We start from the raw sequence: 21,465 nt of genomic DNA, 5'->3' as shown, positions 1-21,465 counted from the left end.
TCTTCTTTAACTGACTTTTTTCTCCTTTTTTTTTTTTTTTGTTTTTTTTTTGTTTTTTTTTTTTTTTGGTTAAAACTGACTTATTGAATGGCGGAGATATTTTTGATTCTTGATTTGTGAATTCGTTGTATCACTCGTTTAAAATTTCTTTGATCACAAAATTATAAGGCTATGAAGCATTTGACATAGGGTCTGTTCAAATTTACTTAATTTCAGTTCAGTTTAGTTCAGCTCTAATCAGTTCAGTTCAGCTCCAATCAGTTCACTTTAGTTCAGTTCAGCTCCGTACAATGTACGGGTTCATAATATTATACTACTAGTTTTAGCCCCGTACAATGTACGGGTTCATAATAATAAGGTTTAATAATTTATTAGTAATGATAATGAATTGAAATTAAATGACTTACATATTTTTATTTTTTTTTGAGGAAATTTGAATTTTGATAAAATGTCTAACATACCTTAAAATATGGATTTCAGTTTTTTTTTTTTTAATACAGAATAACATTTTGGAGGGAAATTTTTCACAAAATTATGCCAAGTGTCCAATGTGGTGATTACTTTAGTATATAGTACTAGTTTTTGGCCCCGAAATGCACCTGTGCAATGCACGGATTTATAAATTAAAATTTATTAATAATTATACTCGATTGAAACTATATAGGGTTAATTGAAATTAAATGACTTATGTAACAATTTTACATTTTTTTCAAATTTGAATTTATTAATGTCTATCTTTTAAATTCTTAATTATGTGTTGCATAAATAAAATTTAATAAAAGAATTTTAATTTATTAATAGATTTTTTGTTTTTTTTAAAAAAAAATAAATTAAATAGCATTTTGGAGGGAAAATTTTTCACAAAATTATGCCAAGTGTCCCCTTTGGTGATTACTTTAGTATATAGTATAGATAGATAGATAGATTAGTCCATAAATCCATTAATGTTTGTCCCATTAATTTTTTTAGTAGTTCATCTGTTATTATACTCCATCCATGTTATTTTATTCAAATTTAACAAATGTCCAAAAGTACTTAAACCAAGCCATTCTTGGTGGAAGGTAACTTTCAATTTGACCAGCATTGAAGCAGAGCTGCTATCAAAATTAACTTTCAATTTTATTTGTTGAAATCACAAACTTTAATCTTAATTGCTACTTGTATTTCTGTTAAAAATGAACTTTGAAAAGTCCAGTCAGTATTCTGTACAGTAGTCATTAAAATAAAAAAAAAATGAGTACAAAAATGCAGAAACTGCTTGATCTTATAATTTTCCAGTCAAATTGATCAGTTTTTGTGGAATAGTAATAGTTATTTTTCAGAAAAATCGCTTTTGAGTAGTCTAAAATTCTAAATCAGTAATTAAGGGCTTGTTTGGCATCATTTTTGGTTTTCAGTTTTCTGTTTTTTTGAAAACCAAAAACCAAAAACAGGAAACAAGAAAAAGGTGTTTCCACTTTTCTGTTGTCAGTTTTCAAAATTATCATGATTTTAATAAGTCTACATAATTTTTGTTTCATTATGTGACATATATAATACACTTTTAAAAAACAAAAAACCAAAAAACAGAAAACCACAACGATGCCAAACGAACCCTGTGAAATGTTCTTAAAATTCCACAATTTGGCTGAACTTGAATTTACAAGTGGCTTAGCTTAAAGGGGCCCAGTTGAATTGGTCTTCGTCTTCATTTTGCCAAGTTTAACTCCTACTTTGATCACTAGTCCAAATTAGAAGGAAAATCTACAAATTGCAGCCATTAAAAATTCGTATGTAGTTTGCAAATTGCAGTCTTTAAAAAAAAATTACAAATTGCAGCCCAAAAGTTCGTATAAATTGTAAATTGCATCTTAATTTAACTTTTTCATCGGTTTACATGTCAAAAAAACCTTTGGTTAAGGTTTTAGGGGTTATTTTAGCTCTTAAGGGTCCGAATTGAGCTTGGAATTAGCAAAAAAATAACGAAGTGTCTCATTTTTACTGTTTACCATAAATCGATACAATTTTGTTACGCAAAACGAGGCACTTATGTTATTTTTTTTGCTAAATGCGAGCTCAATTCGGATCCCTAAGGACTAAAATGGACCCTAAAACCTTAATCGAAGATTTTTTGACATGTAAATCGATAAAAAAGTTGAATCGGGCTGCAATTTACAATTTATACGAACTTTTGGGCTGCAATTTGCAAAATACGAACTTTAAATGGCTACAATTTTCAAATTTTCCAAACTAGAAACCAAGCAAATGTAATTTTATAAAACTAACTTAAGAGTTGTTTAAGTTATATTATCATGCTAAACGCTCAAACATTGACTTATTCTTGACATTTTTTTTCCCCATCACAAAATTCAAGCAAGTGTAAGCAAATTAATGCGAATGCCATGGCATATAGGATGTCATTACTATTATTAGACTCATTGAGAATTTGAAATAAATCTCCAATAGATAAAATTGACAACCACTTGAGTATAATATAATTTTAGACAAATCCTATATAAAAATGAAACCCATTTCAAAGTTTAGGCAAAAAGTCTTATTAATCTCGAAAAAAAAAAACTTTACTTAATACGTCTTGTGATGAGTTAAGTTAGACCACGGCCTACAAGCTTAAGCGAATCTCCATTTTTTTATTTTTTTTTTCAAATTCATAAAATAGTAGCTAGTACTGTACTTTGCTATCCTCCTCTTCTTGATCTCCAATCTAATAGTCAGACAGTCAGGCTCATTTGTGTATAACATAATGGGCTATAGATTTTCATGAAACTATTTCAAAAATAAAAATATTTTCTGTCTAGTCCAAGTAGTAATTGTTTCAAACAAAACTAATTGTGTCTACATTATAATGTGCAAAAATAAAATGATCATATTATTTTATACTCGTAATATTAAGATAGTTATACATTAACGATCACTATAAAAACATCCAAAGAAGTGTGCGTGGTAAGTTGTCCTTAAACTCCAATCATAAACTTCAAACATTATTATAAGTAACTCTCATAAGAAGGAAATACGACATAATCACTTATTACGGCGGTACAAAACTTTTAGAAAAATACAGAGTAATTTAATACAATAACCGCCATGACATTGGCAACCACCAAAGAATATACCAATCAACAAAATCAAAACAAGCTTGACGCCAACGAGGGTTGATGTGCAGGACTGCAATCGTTGCTAGAAATATAGTTGCACACGACATTCCAAAGCTCCATAAGAAGTCTTCTACAAAAGTTCCATCATTATCTCCATCTCCTCCGTCTTTGATATGAGAACTAGGCGGCAATGCTCGTGTTTGATTGTGTAAGTCACTTCCCGGGAACCCAAAGAGTCTAGGGTTCCCACGATAGTTACTCTCATCAAAGCCACCAAACTGTCCGGACACGGGCACTCTTCCAGACAAATTGTTGTACGACACATTGAAGATCTCCAATGTGTTGAGCTCAACAAGTTGCGAAGGAATGTTGCCACTCAAATTGTTGAAGGAAAGGTCCAAACTCTCAATATTCTTCAGATTGGAAAAGCTACTTGGGATGGGTCCTGATAAATCGTTATAGGACAAATTGAAGGATTGGATATGTTGAAGCTCACCTAATTCTGGAGGAATCAAACCCGTAAGTTTGTTGCACGATAAATCTAACGCAGACATAGTTAGTTGGTTGTCTCCTATATAGGTGAGATAATCATTCTTTACAAGGACTTTCACTTTGTCTTCAACCACTCTGTCAACAATTTCATTAGGATCATCAGATATCTTTCCAAATGACAAATTTTTGAAACATGTTGGTACCTCTCCAGATAGGTTGTTGTGTGATATGTCTAATATGTTTATATTAGCCAAGTCACACAATTGTAAAGGTAATTCGCCATGTAGCTGGTTACCACCAAGTTGGAGTACTCTCAAGTTTTGGAACTTACTCAGCCACCCTGGGATGTTGCCCGTAAGATGATTATCCGCTAGATCAAGTGTAATTAGTTGAGAGAAATTTGATAACATATCCGGCATTGACCCCCTAAGATTATTCTTGCCTAAATGCAAATATTGCAGTAACGAAGGGTTGTAGAACGAAGGTATTATTTTCCCAATGAAGTAGTTGTCCGACAAATCTAAATATTGCAGTCCAAGCTTGGTCAATTCTATAGGAATGTGGCCTTGCAAAACGTTATTCGAGACTGAAAGAAATGTTAACAGGGAGAAATTACCAATCCAAAATGGAAGCCTACCAGATACCTTGTTGTTGGAGATATCAAATATTTGCAGAGAGCTTGAACAATTAAGAAGGGCATCCTTTATTTTCCCACCAAAATTATTGTTATTGAACTTTAACCGTCTTAAAGAAGGTAGGTTCATATGGTCTGGAATTACATCTCCTCGCAAATTATTGTTTGATAATTTTAAAGTATCTAAGTTTCTTAAATTACTGAGCAACCTGCTTGGTAATTCCCCCGAGAACTTATTGTAGGACATATCCAAATATTGAAGATTTGTCATCCGACTGATTGAAGATGGAATTTGTCCAGGTTCAAATGTTGAAGGTGAGAGTTATTGGTGAGCAACCAAGTAGGAAAAGGTCCCACCAAGTTATTATCGCCAAGGTTAATGTAACTGAGATTGTACTGATATGACAAAAAATTGGGAAAAGTTCCAAGTGGCTCATTCAACCTGCAATCACTTAACTCTAAGACTTGCAACTGAAAAGTGGGTGTCCATAAAGTATCTTCTGTTTGGACTTGTAATAATTTATTTCCTGATAGAGATAAATCCTGAAGCTTAGAGTGGTTGGCCAAAGAATGCATGGAAAATTTGCCCTCAAAGTTGTTATCTGAGAGATCCAAGGATTGCAGGGACTTAAGATTTGACAAGTCTGGTAACTCCTTACTCAAATTGTTATAATAAAGTTTAAGAGTCTGCAGGGATGTCAAGTTGCTAATACAAGGAGGTATGCCACCCTTGAAATTATTATCAGAAAGATCCAAATACTGAAGATTCCTTAATCTACAAAGCCAAGTACCTGCAAGTAGTAATTGATTTACGATAAAGTTTAGAATATGTTACAAAAATCCAATCCTATATATTTTCCACTAATTGCCAGGTTTAGATTCTATGCCTAACTTTGTTTAATTAGTATATTCCCATTGATTAGAAGTTCACAATGTGAGAAGCAATTCAAGTAAGCTGTACGGATTATGTGATTACTTTTTTTTTTAGGAAATTTTGACAATTACCACCTTCTGTTATGTCCGTTTTAACAATTACCACCTTCTATTTTTATTTTTTTTTTGAAAATTACCACCTTCTACTGTCAAAAACATCAAAAGTTACCACCTTCTTGCCTCCCAACTACCACATGACGTCATTTTGGGCTCATTCTTTCCCATTCCTCCCTATTTCCCTCACATATTTCATTCCTAACTCAATTCTCATCCCCCCTTTCACTTTTTCCCCCCAAACAATAAAAAACACTTCATTTCACTCCTCCAAATCAAAATTGACGAACAATTATTGGTGGTTTGGGGGAAAAAAAAGTGAAAGGGGAGATGAGAATCCAAATAGGAATGAGAAATGTGAGGCAAATAGGGAGAAAAAGGAAAGAATGAGCCCAAAATGACGTCACGTAGTAGTTGGGGGGCAAAAAGGTGGTAATTTTTGATATTTTTGAAAATAGAAGATGGTAATTTTCAAATAAAAAATAGAAGGTGGTAATTGCTAAAATGGACATAACAGAAGGTGATAATTGTCAAAAAAAAAAAAAATTAAGTTGCAAAATAACAAAAATGCCACTAATAATGAAACTAATACACAATTTAAATATGCTACAACTTTTGGTTGGTGCTGGATCAAAACCCAAATTGGTCCTATTGGTCTTATTAATTTATCATTTACAATAAATTTGTATATATATATATAGAAAAGGAAGTACTTAATTGAAAGAGTTGTGTGTATTAAGCCATAGATGGGGACTTACCTTGGATGTCACTAGAAAAATAATTGGTATTCAAATCAAGTACTCGTAGCTTCCACAAATTTGACAATTCTGTAATGATGAAGAAGACCCAATAAATAGGAAGTATACATTATATAGATAAATGAATACACACGGTGGTTTTTTGTGTGGTTGGCCACACCGTGTGGTCGGAGTTAGAATTTACTTGTTTAGGGGTTACTTATTTCAGGGTTACTCAATCGGTCAAGGATTACTTATTCTGGGGCTACTCAGTCGGTTAGCACGTACGTTTTCGCCAGTGATATAGTATGGGGTTACTCAGTCGGTCAAAGGTTACTTATTATAGGGTTACTCAATTAGTTAGCACGTTTGTGTGAAAGTAACCCTTGACCAACTGAGTATGTAACCTCTGGAAAAGTAAGTAAATCCTGACCGAGTAACCCTTTATCGACTGAATAACCCTTGAATAAGTAACCCTTGACCGAGTAACTCCTAAACAACCGAGTAACCCCTGAATAAGTAATCCCAACTATACGGTGTGACCAACAACATATAAAAATTTGTGTAATAAATGTGGCTAGTATTTTTAAAATAGGAAAAAATTTTGTATACACCCAGTTTACACTAATGTTAGTGTACATCGAGTATTATAAGGGTAACTTTTTGCCTTTTTTGGGAACTTTAAACATAATACAATTTTTATATAAATAGACAATAAGAAAAGTTTTATAAAGATAATTTAATTACATTCAATCACTTATAATTGATTTTTAGTCATTTACAATGTGATTTTTTTATTAATAAAGCGTAGTTAATATTTATTTGTATTGAGTTATTTTTATGCATAAGTATTCATTTAAGGGGTAACTTTTGATCAGTTTAGACTATCTTTATGATGGATGTACAATAATTATTGTACACCCACTTTTTTTCTTTTAAAAAAAATGTGTTAAAATATATACTCCCTTTGTTTTGTTTTTTGGACATTGTGTAGAAAACTACTTTATAAAACACTTTTGTTTGTGAGAAACTACCTAATAAAAAAAAAACGTTGTAAAAAACTACCTTATAAAAGGGTAAATGTTGTAGGAGACTACCATTAGTCGGAAAGTCACCGCTGACTTTCATTTACGGCGTTAATCACATCACGTGACTTTTAATTCACCCTTTCCCTCCTTTTTTCTTAATTGGCATGTGACATGATCAATGCCGAAAAATAAAAGTCAACGACGACTTTTCGACCCAGGGTAGTCTCTTTCAAAATTTATCCTTTTATAAGGTAGTATTTTACAATATTTTTTTATTAGGTAGTTTCTCGGAAAAAAAAAGTGCTAAATAAGATAGTTTTTTACAAAATGTCCTTGTTTGGTTTTAAATGTCCAATTTTAATAGGATACATATCCTAATAATATAAAACTAGATGAAGCCCGTGCGATGCACGGGTCGATCTATTTTTTTTAAAAAAATATTTTTCATATTTATATGATTACATTTGTTATTTTATTAGTTGTACATAATATATCATTTTCTCCGTATTTGTTTTAAAATTCCTAATCTCTAAAGATAAAAATATTAATCCTATGTGGCGCTCTAATAATTTTTTAAAAATTAAAATCCTACGTGGCGCTCTAAAATCTTGAGAATATATATATATATATATATTAGATTAGTTGTATGTAATATATCATTTTCTCCGTATTTGTTTTAAAATATTAGATAAAATTCCTAATCTCAAAAGATAGTATTTCGTATTTAATTAATGTAACCATTAAAATCTCATTGGTCAATAATGCTTATATGGCACTTGAATTATTTATTGGATAAACTATAATTTATAATCCTACGTGGCACGTTAACTAATCGTATATTAGGTGGCATAATCCTATTGTAGCATTTTAAAAATATTAATCGTATATGGCGCTCTAATAATTTTTTTAAACTAAAAATCCTACGTGGCGCTCTAAAATCTTGTGAAAAAACTCCCCTTTATATATATATATATATATATATATATATATATATATATATATATATATATATATATATATATATATATATATATATATATTAGATTTTGTGAAGAATAATACCCTTTAGATATTATTGACATATATAAATTATATTTTCATTAAAAGTTAATATTCGAAAATCATAAATTGAAAAGATTATAACAAGTTGGTATTTAGCTATACATCTCAAAGACTAATTAAAAGATGTGTAACATAGAAAAAAGCTTCAATTGAAAGGTGCAATTACCTTGGTACAATGGGAAGCTGGATTCATTCAATCTAGCATAAGAGAGGCTCAATTTCCTGAGTGATGTGAGATCACTTACAGAGATGTGGCCACTCTCTAAGTAGTTGTAATCCAACTTCAAAACCCGTAGATTCTTCAAAGTGGAGATATTTGTTGAACCTAATAAGAAAGACACTAGAATTGTTTATTACTAACATAGTAACATATGCACTACTTATACAAAACATAATGCTATATTGCAATGCAAAAAGATCCAGAAGATATAATAATACCATGATCCTCTACCAAGCCGTTAATGAGATTACTCGACAAGTCAAGATATATGAGTTGGCTGAAAGGACGGAATAATGTCACATTGAATAGCCATGGTTTTTTCATTGCATCTTCATCATCTATCCACACCTTCGACTGGAGGAATAGCTTGGTAACGCGTCCAGAGGACACATTGCATTGAACCTCAAACCATTTGCAACAATTAATCTCTCCGGAGCTGGACCATGAAATTGTCGAATAATTTGGGTTTGAATATGAATTCATATATGCCTCAAGATCAAGCAAAGCAAGGCGCTCTTCTTCTAAACAACATTCAACTTGACCAAATTGATGAAATAGAAAGGGTGTTACCAATAGTAGTAACCATATCAGGTATTTTTCTATTAATTGCCAACTAATCATGATGATTATTTCTTAAACAGAGAATTAAGTAGTGTTTAAATTCTTTATTTTTAACTTGTGAAGATATGCCTTTATATGCAGGGATCTCCAAGCTAAGCGCCAATGGCTCGATGCCAAAAACTCAATAATCGTTTTGTTTTTACTCCCGATTTTTTCTAACCATTAGCTTGTTTTAATAAGTGTGGAATACAACAGTGTGATAAAGACTTCAGCTCAAAATAAAAATAAAAAATAATGAAAATCCCTGTAATTTGCTTGTCATACCTAGACACCTAGTACATACATTTCATTGATAAATATTTGGACATTTTGTGAAAAACTACCTTATAAAATATTTTTTTTGCGAGAAACTACCTAATAAAAAAATGTTGTAAGAAACTACCTTATAAAAGGGTAAATATTATAAGAGACTTCCCATGGTCAAAAAGTCATCGTTGACTTTTATTTTCAGCTTTGATCACATGACGTGCCAATTAAGAAAAAAGGGAGGGAAAGGGTGAATAAAAAGTCACGTGATCGGCACGTGATGTGGTCAACGGTGACTTTCCGGCCAATGGTAGTCTATTACAACATTTACTCTTTTATAAGGTAGTTTCTTACAACATTTTTTTATTAGGTAGTTTCTCGCAAAAAAAGTACTTTATAAGGTAGTTTTTCACAAAATGTCCATATAATTAATAAATGTTTTTTTTTTTGACAGGTAATTACTAAATGTGTGTGTGTTTTTTTTTTTTTTTTGAAACAATTTACTAAATGTGTATAGTCATATAACATTTTGTTTGATTTGCATCGATGAGGAATTAAAAAATTGCGTAATTATATTTGTGGTTAAACTTTTACATTGATGTTTCAAAAAAAAAATTGTGTATTTGACATGAGTAATGATAAATTTTTTGTAAGTGTTTAGTCAGAATATATATTAGGATCAAATTATTGGAAAAAATAACAAAAATAATCCAAACTATTGGCTTCCTTCTCATTTTAATCCCAACTATGATTTAAATCAAAATAATCCCAACTATTGGGGGGCCTTCTCAAATTAGTCTCAAACTTTTGTTAACCTGTTAATCAGGTAAAATAAGCAATGTGTCAACATGCTATTGGTTTGATTATTAACATTATTATAAAAATAAAAAACCACCTGATTTTAAACACCCACCGTACCACACTACCACCACCTTCTGATCTCACCACCTACCAACCATTAAAACCACCTTTACATCCACCCCCAGCCACCCAAAGTTGCCAGCCAATCCCATCCACCTAAACCACCCTTTCGGCCACCCCAGCTGAATCACCATCAAGGACAACCAACCACAATCACAGCAACGATTGCAGAACAGGGAGAGGAGAGAAGAACGGGGGGTCGGAGTTCGGAGAAGTAGGAGATGAAATGGGAGGCATCGAAGGTGGACACAAGATGCGATTGATGGCGGGGTATAGGTGGGGTCAGGGGGGTGAGTTGGGAACGCCACAGGTGGGTGATAAAGAGGTGGCGGAGGGGTTGTTGTGGTGGTGGTGGTGTGGCAGTGAGGAGGTGGTGTGTCCATGGTGGTTTGAGGGAAGTGAGAGGAGCGTGTGATGGAAATCATGGAATGAACCACGGAATTGATACGAAGAATTAATGGTGGTCTAGTGTGTGATATGATTATGGTATGAAAGCTCCAACTAATTAGTCTAGATGTTGAAAATTCTAGGAGGTGTGATGATGGCTGATGAGGTGGTGGAGGGGGTTAGTTGTTAGTGGTCGTGTGTATTGTGGGTGGTGCCGTGGTGGTTGTGGCTATGGAAGAGGTTGAGGTTGTAGGTGACTGGTGGGTGACAATAATAAATTAAATAAAAGAATGAGAATTTAATCCTCAAAAAAAAAAAAAAAAAAAAAACTTTAACCGATATCACAAGTTATAGGTAAAATAGAAAAATTTGAGAAGGGACCCCAATAGTTGGGATTATTTTGATTTAAATTATAGTTAGGATTAAAATGAGAAGGAAGTCAATAGTTTGGATTATTTTTGTTAATTTTTCCCAAATTATTTAATTTTAAGTTACAACAAGCTTAACTCGTTAGCTTTCTCTCTCTAAAATTCTCTTTTTCTTTCTAAATAATCTGGATTTCCATATTTCTCATGGTATTATTTCTCGATTAAAATCAACAAATTTTGGTCCTTTATGCAGTCAACTTATTTTTTTTTTATCCTAATTGCTTTATTTTTCAATTGGATTTACTCATCCAATTCAATGTTTTCTTTATGGAAAATGCTATATATAGCCCTTAGGGCTACATATAAGCATTAAATTTACACTTGAAAAGCGTAAAAAGTTAAGAAATCATCAAAATATAAACACTAATTACACTGATTTACGCGTGTTTTTGTCATGAATTCATAATTTTATACAATTTCCAAGAGTATATTTAATGCTTATATATAGCTCTTAGGGCTACATATAGCATTACCCTTTCTTTATTTGCAAAATTGAATCAGTTTTCCATTAACCAAATGGTTTAAGGGGTTGTTTGGTTTGAACAGGGTAAAAGGAATGGAATGAACCATTCCAAAGACAAAGTTGTTTGTTTTACAAAAAACACAAGGAAACAAACCACCAGTTAAACCACCACACCACCACCATAGAACACCACCCAGCCTTCACTTTGAAACCTTTTCCAGCCACCCCACCCCACCACCACCTTCTCCGGCTCTCCCCCACCCTTCCCCGGCACCTCACTGCCCCCCTCTCTCCCCAAAAACCAATCTTCTTTACCGAAAACCCATCCCCCACCAAAGAAAAAACCCTAAAAGCCCCTCGACCTCCACGTAAAATAGTCGGCCACCCCTCCCCCCACCCTTGAAAGCTTCATGCGAGGGTTTTGAGGGTGGGAGGAGGGGTGGCTGATCGACTGTTTTTGTGGGGTGGAGGGATTTTTAGGGTTTTTTCCATGAATTTATTTGTGGGGTATGGAGAGGAGGGGTGGCGAGGGGGAAGGACGACGAGAGCTAGGGGAGTGGCGGCGAGGGGGAGCGGCAACGAACGAGAGGTGGGGTGGCTCGGCTATGGGTGGTTGTGTGGTGGGGGAATAATTTCGAGAGGGGTGGCTCCATGGCTGACAGTTTTTCAGGGGTGTCGGTGGGCCAGGGAGGGGCGCGGTGGGCAGGGGAGATGCGTCGAAAGGCGGTGGTGGGATAGGGATTAGCGGTGGTGGGCGGCTTGTGGTGGAGGTAGGTTAGAAGGTTGTGGCTGGTGGTGAAGTGGTGGGTAGGGAAAGGGAATGCAAAAGGTTAGAGGGGTGGGAAATCAATTTGGAATAAAAATGGGTAAACTCAAATATAAAAATGGGGAATGGGAATGACAAAAACAGACAAGCAAACAACAACAAAAGAAATGATACCTTTTCCCTTTGTTGATAAACCCCAACCAAACGACCCCTAATTCTCTTATTCGGGGATAAAGACGAGTAATAAATTCCATCAAAATATAAAAGGAACTTAGCTTGCAGCTAAAATAGCAATACACTTCTTTTTTTTTTTTTTTTTTTTTTTTTTTTTTTTTGAGGAATCACTTCTCTTCACCTACTAGGCTACTTCTGAGTATAATGAATATGTATTATAAACAATTGATACAAATCTTAAACATAATTCACAAATTAAATATCAAGAGTGTCACAAAATTAGCAAAAATTGTAACAAATTTAAAAATAACAATAATGCAAATTATAAAGTAAGGTCTAAAATTATTAGAAAAGAGAAACCTAACAAATGAGATGAATGGAAATGATTATCGACCATTATTGATTGTCAGCACTCAGCAGCAATACTCCGATGTTCGAACATCAATGGCCAGCTCCTAAATATCAATTCAGAAAAATTTAATGAAGCCAAGAAATATTTGGTGAGTTATTAGTTGATTTGCATTTGAGTCTTTAGATCTATGAAGAGAGAAAAGCTTAGAGTATAATATCAGTTTTAAAAATTAATTGCTTGAGGTAACCGATAAGTGAAATTATCTGAAAATGGATTACAACAACTTATTGGTGCTTAAATTATTTATTCCTTTAATCAACTTAATCATTTAATTTTTTTTATTAACTCAAGATACATGTTAAGAGATAATAAAATAAAATAAAATAAAATAAAATAAATACAATGTGGAATTAGTTTATGTTAGAATCTTTATCATCAGTCATAAAAATGAACATGACATGAAAACTTATTTTCCAATACTCACCGAACAAAACAAATTAAGAACATGCATAGTCACACAAATAACCATGGTCGTCAGCCATATAATTTATAGCCCTATTTACACGATAAGCTGAAAAAGACATACAGAGTACTACATAAATTTGACCAATTCAACCATAATTTCTAACCACTAAAACAAGGTTTTGTCACAAAATGCATCTTAAAGTGAGATCCTGGGAAATTTTTAGCCTCAAATAATAACTTGCGTAGGAGTAGAAAATTCAACTGTTTGTCCTAAGTTGTGATTAGTTGTACCCATCTAGCTAAGTACCAAAAGCCTTTGGTACATACAAAATAATTAAAGCCTAAATAATTTTTATGGTTACCAAAAACCTATTTCACTAGACTTTGACTAGTCAAGTCAATGCATTACTTAGGGAAAGGATCAACTTATATAAGTCATGTAATAATAATTTAGCACTGTCAAAACAATTTGACAGTTCAGGTTCGGTTCGGTTTGAAATCGGTTTAAGTATTTCGCAGGTCGGTTTCAGTTCGGTTTAAATAGTTATCGGTTCAATTCGGTTTCGGTTTATTCTTGAACGGTTTTAATTCGGTTCGGGTTGTAAACAGTTTGGGTAGTAAACGGTTCGGTACAGACAGGTTGCGGTTTGTTAACGGTTCGGTGTAAACGGTTTTTATCCCGGTTCAAATAGTTTCGGGTTGGGAACGGTTTCGAGTTAGAAACAGTTCAGTTCTTTTTCGGTTCGGTTTATAACTAGTTTGGTTCTTTTTCGGTTCAGTTCATACCTGGTTCGGTTCTTTTTCGGTTCGGTTTATAACTAGTTCGGTTCTTTATCGGTTCACTTTATAACTAGTTCGGTTCTTTAATGCTCGATCGATAGTAAACATGTATGCATAATTAAATTTCATTTAAAACACCTTTTTACTTGATTTTAATATTCTCTTTATAGTAAGCAGTTTGTAGCCGATTCGTTTATAAGCGATCCGGTTCATAAACGATTTGGTTTGCAAACGGTTCGGTTTATAAATGGTTCGGTTTATATACAGTTCGGTGCAAACGGGTTGCAGGTTGTTAACGGTTCGGTGTAAACGGTTTTTATCCCGATTCAAACGGTTTTGGGTTGAAAGCGGTTTAGGATTAGAAACAGTTCGGTTCTTTTTCGGTTCGGTTTGATTTCAGTTCGGTTTAAAACTGGTTCGGTTCATTAACGAGTTCGGTTCTTATACGGTGTAACGTTATTCAGATCGGTTCGGTTTCAGGTTTATTCACATACGGTTCGGTTCGGTTTTCGGTTTTAAAAAAACGGTTTTTAATCGGTTCGGTTCTCATTTGGATCGGTTCATTTCGGACAGTTAAACGATTTCGGTTTGAAATTTGACAGCACTAAATAATATTATTGTTCAAAAAAAAAAAAAAATCTGATTGGAATTGATGTAATTGATAATTACTAAACATCCACTCATAATATCTAGGTTAGAATGTGTGGTTACAGTTGCAAATGGTCCATCCAAGATTCTAAGGAGAAATTACATATTTATTACCTTGATCACCGTGATAAATTGGGGCGTCCTCTAAACTAGGGCCTCCTCTAAACTAAGCTCCCTAACACCTCATGGGGCGTCCTCTAAACTATGGCCTCCTCTAAACTAAGCTCCCTAACACCTTAGTAATTGCTACTCCGTACATGATAGCCTAATGTCATTATAGCTTGAATATATAATGTGGCATTACCGCATTAAGCATGTCTAGCAACAAAGGCTGGTAACCCACTACTGGAGATGCTGACCAAACATAAGAAATCTTGTTAATTAGACCAAATATGAGAAAACCTTTTCATGATGAAACTAAACTATAAAATACAATTACATTCAAGTAATCAAGTCAACTAATGAATCCAGTACAATAAAGTATGCGACAAAGTCACAAAAATCATGCTCGAAGGTCATTACATGATGTTTCTAATTTCTAACCCCTAAAACAATTTCATTATTTGTGTGGTATAAAATTTTTTGTGTATTTATTGTATGGTAAAGGTAATACACAAACAACTTATACTACACAAATATTTAAATTGATTTTAGTATATATATATGGACCTGACCCACCTGGCCAGCTAGTCCCGCCCCCATTAATTACTAATGATAATACAATTTGTTTCTTGCAATAACTAAATTTTTTATATACGGTAAATAGTACTCTTCTGTGTTGTAAATAATAAGAATCGCAAGTATTATAAAAACAATAGGTAGTCATTACTTCATTTATATACGAAGTATTCTCTATTGTTTGGCCTATTTTCTACGGTTTATCGTGATTTATTTAAGTTACTAACTAGTGTGTGGCCCGAGCGATGCCCCGCGTTGCTATTTTGTAATTGTTGGTTTCGAGTTTAAGTCTTGCCATAAACACTTTTTAGTTGCTAAACTCAATTATTATATGATGGAAACAAATAGTATAATAAAACACCAATTAACTTATCTAAGTTAAATTAACTACAATTTTGTTGGATAAAAACACAATTAATAAACGGCTAAGATGGTAAGATTTGTAACTTAAGACTTGTTAGTCTTGAGTTCAAGTCTTGTTATAAGCATTTTTTAGATGCAAACTTAATACATGTTGTGAAGGTGACATATCATTATAGTGACATGTGACACATATTGCTGACATATCAAACTTAAAAAAGGTGATACGTAAAACATATTTCGTTGACGATGCTATTAGCTGAAAGGATTAGTTTGGTTAAAAAATGATGTGCATTTTATTGACGATTATATTACTTATTAAATCCATCATTTTTTAATTATAAATGTCATATTAATTAAAGATGAAATCTTAATTAACTAGGGTTGTCTTTTTTTTTTCTTTTTTTTTTTTTTGTAAATTGGTAGGGAGGGCTGGGGAAGGGGGGGGGTGTCTCGAGGGTGGGGGTCTGGGGGAGCGTTGATCGGCGTTTCCCAGAGATGGGAAAAGGGTGGGGGCTGGGTTCCGGCGGGGGAAGGGGAGGGGTGGGAGTATTACAGTTGATAATGGTACACTTAAAATCTAATAGTACAATATTTAATCATAAAAATAGTGTGTGGCCCCGGGTGATGCACCGGGTTTTGCTTTGAATGTCAATACATATATTATTGGCTATAAAATCATAAACTATATAATTACAAAAAATAAGTGGACAATAATAACTAATGAAATTAAATAGACGCTCTCAAATTGATGTCTTGTAAACTACAAATTAAAGTATTTAGTGTATTATTATTGAATATGAAGAACAATAAAAAGATAGCAAAGTTGGTAATAACATTACTTTATTTGTTATTGGTCTTTTGTTCAAACCTTGTGATAAATATTTTTATTACAATGGATGATGTGGCATATTACGATGATGTGGCATACTTCTAATACAGGTGAAGGGTGCCACGTGGCATATATCTTGTATTAGAAACGCTTTTTAATATATAAAATAAATAATATATAATATAAAGTATAGAAGTATAGATATAGTCATATAGATGTACGATTGAGGTATCACAGTTGATAATGGTGTATTGGTGTTCGAAAACTATTCCTAAATTTGCAAACAGAATTAATCTGAAATGGACTAGGGGACAATGGCTAATGATTAATTAATGAAGTTGGTAAAACAAGGAACTTTTGTCAAGCAGTTGTGCCTTTTAATGAGTTTCGAAAGTTTTGGTAGAGTTTTAGCCTTTTCATCAAATTCTTATCGTCATGAGATTTTGGTTGCAAAACGTACATCTTACCTCTTGTCATAGAATGATATTGAGGTTTAAGGCTACTTCCGCAAATAATTGGTCTTGTATGGACCCGGTCTACAATAAATTATTGTAGACCTAAAATTTGACACTTTCAAATCCTGTAATCACATTCTGGATGATATAATCACTTTTGTAGATGATATAATTATCTTTTTGTGAGTCATATTTTGAATTATATAATCTCATATTAAACCATTTAATGAGATTATATAATTATCTTTAGAATGATAATTCAAAAATCATCTTTTTTGAATAATGTAACTTACTATTTGATACTTTTTATAATGATAAATTCACTTTTTGAGTGATACATTTACATAACAATTTCAGGCTGATATAATCACTTTTGTAGTAATATAATCACATTTCGTATGATATAATCTCATTCGTATGTATGGTATACTAGAAGGTTGGGTCTACAATAAGTTATTGTAGACCGGATCTATTCTAGTCTTTATATTCTGCAAATCTTGATTGTTATATTTATATGTGTACAAATACAAATGGAGGTGATAAAGAATGTTACAATTGCACCATAATTAATGATCATAAAAACTTTTAAAGACGACCTTACAACTTTATAAGCCCTATCCACTGGATAAATTGGGCTCTAATACTTTGGGCTTTATGAAAAGATTAAGTGACACTATCCGCTGGACCAATGCCAAATTACTGGGCCAAATTCATGCATCTTCAGCCGCTGCATATATGTGACAACTGACATGGGCTTGCTTTCGTCAGCTGTGTACCGAGAAACAGCATATATATGCCCGTGGCCAACGTCGCTTACATGTAAAACGTGTTGTATTTTTATATAAAAGGTTTTGTGTGAGACCGGACTCACGTGAGACCGGGCTCAATAACAAAAGTTCAATAAAAAGGCGCGGGCTAACTAAACCCGATCGCGAGACCCGCAACACCAAAAACATGATAGTGGACTCACGTGAGTCCGTCTCACCCAAAACTTTACCATTTTTATATTCTTTGAGGAAAAATGTATCAAATAACTTATTCCCTCCCTATTTGCTTGTTCTATAATATATTTAGATTGCCTCTTAAAAAACAAAAACTATTCTCTATATGTTTGTTCTATAATTTATTTTAGATTGTTTCTTTAAAAATAAAAACTACTCCGTAATCCAATTACTTATGTAATATGGAGTAAGATATTTCCTCTAGTTACTCAATTGCATACATTCATGAGAGTGAAAACAACAAAGATACTTCAATTCACTAGCAAAAATTTTGGTTCAAAATCTTAATAAAGCATATTTTACCCACAGGATGAAGTATTACATACTAAGTCATCACAATCTATAACCCTTATAAAAGCCCCAAGCACCCCTACTGTAGCAATTTTACTGTTCCTTATGAACAGAAGATTGGCGGTTTTGCCCTCCCTGCCCCTTAGCACCCTTATCTGATTGACCAAGTTGACTGGGCTATTTCGGTCTTTTTGCTTTTACATTTCATGTGCTCTCAGTGGGCTGACGCGTGGCCATTTCCCCATTTTTGTTGGCATTTTTTTCACTCATCCTCTCTCCTTTCATTCACTTTCTCTCTCCTCAATTGAATCCTTATTTGTTTGATCGTGATTGAGTTTTGATCATTAGGATTTCAATTAATTGTGAAATTCGGGTTTATTTCTTGGTTGTGAGGATAGATCATTGAGAAAATAGGGTTTGTTCTTTGGAATTTCGGTGAATTTTTGAGGAATTTTGTTGATTGAAGAAGGATAAGTCGTACAGAAGGATTGGTGAGGCAACTTGGAGTGACAAAGCCGATTTCTATGGCGGGACCTTCTGCTGTTGATTTTCAGAAGACTCGGGAATTTGAGAAGGTTTGTTGATTTGATTCTTGAATTTTTAGTTTTAATTTGGGTTTCTTGTTTATTTAATTGTTTGTTGTTGATCGCCCGTTTTGGATTTTTGGTTGATTCTGTTTTGTATGAAAGCGATGACAAGAAAGCCATGTGCTTTTTAAGACGTGTTTGATGTTCATTATTGGCGAAAAGTCTGTTAATTAGGAACCTTTCTTAGCTTTGTCCTCCTTGAGCAATAGTGATGTGATCACCCATAAGCGTAATTTGGTGGTTGCTTGATGTCGTTGTTGTTTGGCGTTGGATTGTGCTGGTTGCGGTTAAAATGTGACCGTGAAGTGGCGAGGAGTAGCAGTAGTAGTGGTGTTTGTGGTTGTGTAGCAGGGGAGATGCGGGGGTGTGCGATTGTGTAGTAGGGGAGATGCGTAGTGGCTGTTGTAGTTGAATCGTTCAAAGTACTCAAATTCAACTTCATTTTGTGGGATTTTTGAGAACTGGGGTAATTGATTTTTCAATCGACTTGGTAGCAACTTTAGGGTTTAGTTTTGCCGCAATTGGTAATTGCTTTTCTCTTTTCTCTTTCTTAAAATTCTCCCACAAATTGTTTGATAAAATGTTGGATCTGAGCCTCCTCCATTGAAGTGTACCTTTGAGTCCTCGATTGAAGCTGCTTCTGAGCTGAAGATGTTTTTTTTTTTTTTTTTTTTTTTTTTTTCGTGATCATTGAATATCAATTTCACAATCTAGGTACTCCTGAAGAAAATCATAAACTCCATTCGGTATGGTGCTGCAAGAGAGGGAGTTTCGGGGTATGAGGTCCATCAGTTTGTCTCACGTTGCCGTCAACATGACCAAAGCTGACAACGATGCCGCTGTCCAGGTTCTCCTCTACTTCTTGATTGTCTGCTCATATTTATCAATTTGCTTTTGGATAACTCGTAATTGAGTGTTTTCGAAAACCTAAAGTTCAACTAGCTAGATACATATTTTCATGAGAAATGTGGCAAACTGTTTGAAATTGGAAAATTACCAAACAATTCTGGAAATCTTAGACAATGAGGTTAATTGCTACTTTGATGGTCTTGATGTCTATTTTTGTTAGAATAATGAATTTGAGGTTCTAGAGTGTAGTTTTGTTAAAATGAGATCATTGCCTGTTTATTAGTATTGTTGAACAATTCATGTGAAATCTATATGTACTACAGAATTAGATGTTTCTTGGAATTAGAATTTGAGATTGGCTTTAGATTTAGATTATTATGGTGCAAATTATCAACTTTACTTATGATTCCCACTGGTGTCTTCATATCTATGTCTATACGGTCTCTATTTATGCTTAGAGGGAGGACGTGGGACCAAGCTATCACGTTCCTTGAAGTAGTACGTTCAGAAACTGGTTATGGTAATTTAATCACCGTAATATATCTATGGTACTTCTTTTCTGCTTACTATGTTGCAGCGTCTTGTAATTTATTTCAGAATTACATATTCACATGATGTAAGGTGTAGACTCCTTTTGCTTTCTTATGTTTTCCCCTCATTTTGCTTGTTAGAAAAATAAATAATCCTGCTAGATTTAAGCCATGACCTTATATTAACACCCAAGTCTGCCTTCATAATATTACCTATACATGCCATATTAAAGACTGATGATGTGAATAAAGACAAGGAAGTAGGCTACAGCTGTACACTATTAATGTTACTAAGGAATGCTATCAAACTAACTTGTGAGTTGTGATGCACATAATATGATCTTTTTTTTTTTTTTTTTTTTTTTATTTTTTATTTTTTATGCAGCAAAACATGGAGCATAATCTGAATGGCCCAAAGTTTAAAAGCTGAAATGTAGAGAAATGGTTGCTCCGGAGGCGCGCTACATTTGTGTGTATGAAACTCCAACCGTGATTAGCAATACTAAGAAGAGATTGATGCCTACAAATGAGCACAAGGGTGATGTTGTTGGATTTGTGCACTATCGTTTTATAATGGAGGAGGAGCTTCCAATTCTCTATGTATATGAGTTGCAACTTGAGCCACACATACAAGGTAAAGGACTCCAAAAGCTATTGATGCAACTTCTAAAGCTTATTGCTCGTAAGGTGATTTATGTACTTTCAAGTTCCATCTTTTATGTCTGACTGGTAATTAATTCAATTATAATATTATGAGAATAACGTATATAGAGTAAGTCATCTACATCTACACTCTTTAAAAGTGAGAAGTTTGGCAGAATTGTTCCTTATGAATATAGAGTAAATCAATTGCTATCACTCATTTCTTTCTTTTTTTTTTTTTCTCTCTCTTCGTACTCGCTTTATTGCAGATTAATTGGGGTGGAATTTTGCTAGCTTTTTTTAAGTTTTTAACATTTTAATAGGGTCAGGAATTTGCATGAACACGTCTTGTGGGGCGAATTCTACAGTCCAATGGAAGAAAGGCAAAGCCTGGTGAAATCTGGTGAAATTGTCGATCTGTGTTACAACTGCGGGTAACCCCATTTTGCTAATCTTTAATTCATTAGTTACTGCCATTTTTTTGCATTGATTTGTAATGTTTTGAAGTAATTCAATTCATGCTTTCGTGTTGTTTTCGTGTTTGGTTTGTGTTGTGTCGTGTTATTACTTTGTAATTCGGATCCTGAATAAATGGTTGCTGCTGTCTTGTGCATTTTGCTTTTAAACAATTTGAATAATGCTTGTTGATTTACTTTTGGAAAGTTTTGGGTCTATCTTGTTGAGTGTTTGGCATCATCCGAAATTCGGGTTTTGTCTTATACATTCATAATGTATAG

General features: G+C 33.5%; 1 pseudogene across 1 annotated transcript; it reads right to left on the bottom strand.

Moving 5' to 3' along the window:
- Positions 1-2,957: 2,957 nt before the first annotated feature.
- Positions 2,958-8,934, bottom strand: LOC145619254 (uncharacterized; annotated as a pseudogene). Its single transcript, XR_014108111.1, has 4 exons — positions 8,471-8,934; positions 8,199-8,357; positions 5,964-6,032; positions 2,958-5,009 (listed from the first exon to the last, which is right to left on the bottom strand). The product of XR_014108111.1 is annotated as an uncharacterized LOC145619254 (transcript).
- Positions 8,935-21,465: the final 12,531 nt, after the last annotated feature.

The sequence above is a fragment of the Chenopodium album genome, chromosome 27 (genome assembly GCF_948465745.1).
Source record: "Chenopodium album chromosome 27, dcCheAlbu1.1, whole genome shotgun sequence".
NCBI lineage: Eukaryota > Viridiplantae > Streptophyta > Magnoliopsida > Caryophyllales > Amaranthaceae > Chenopodium > Chenopodium album.
The sequence above is the reverse complement of the archived record's forward strand: the minus strand, read 5'-3'. Positions and strand labels throughout refer to the sequence as shown.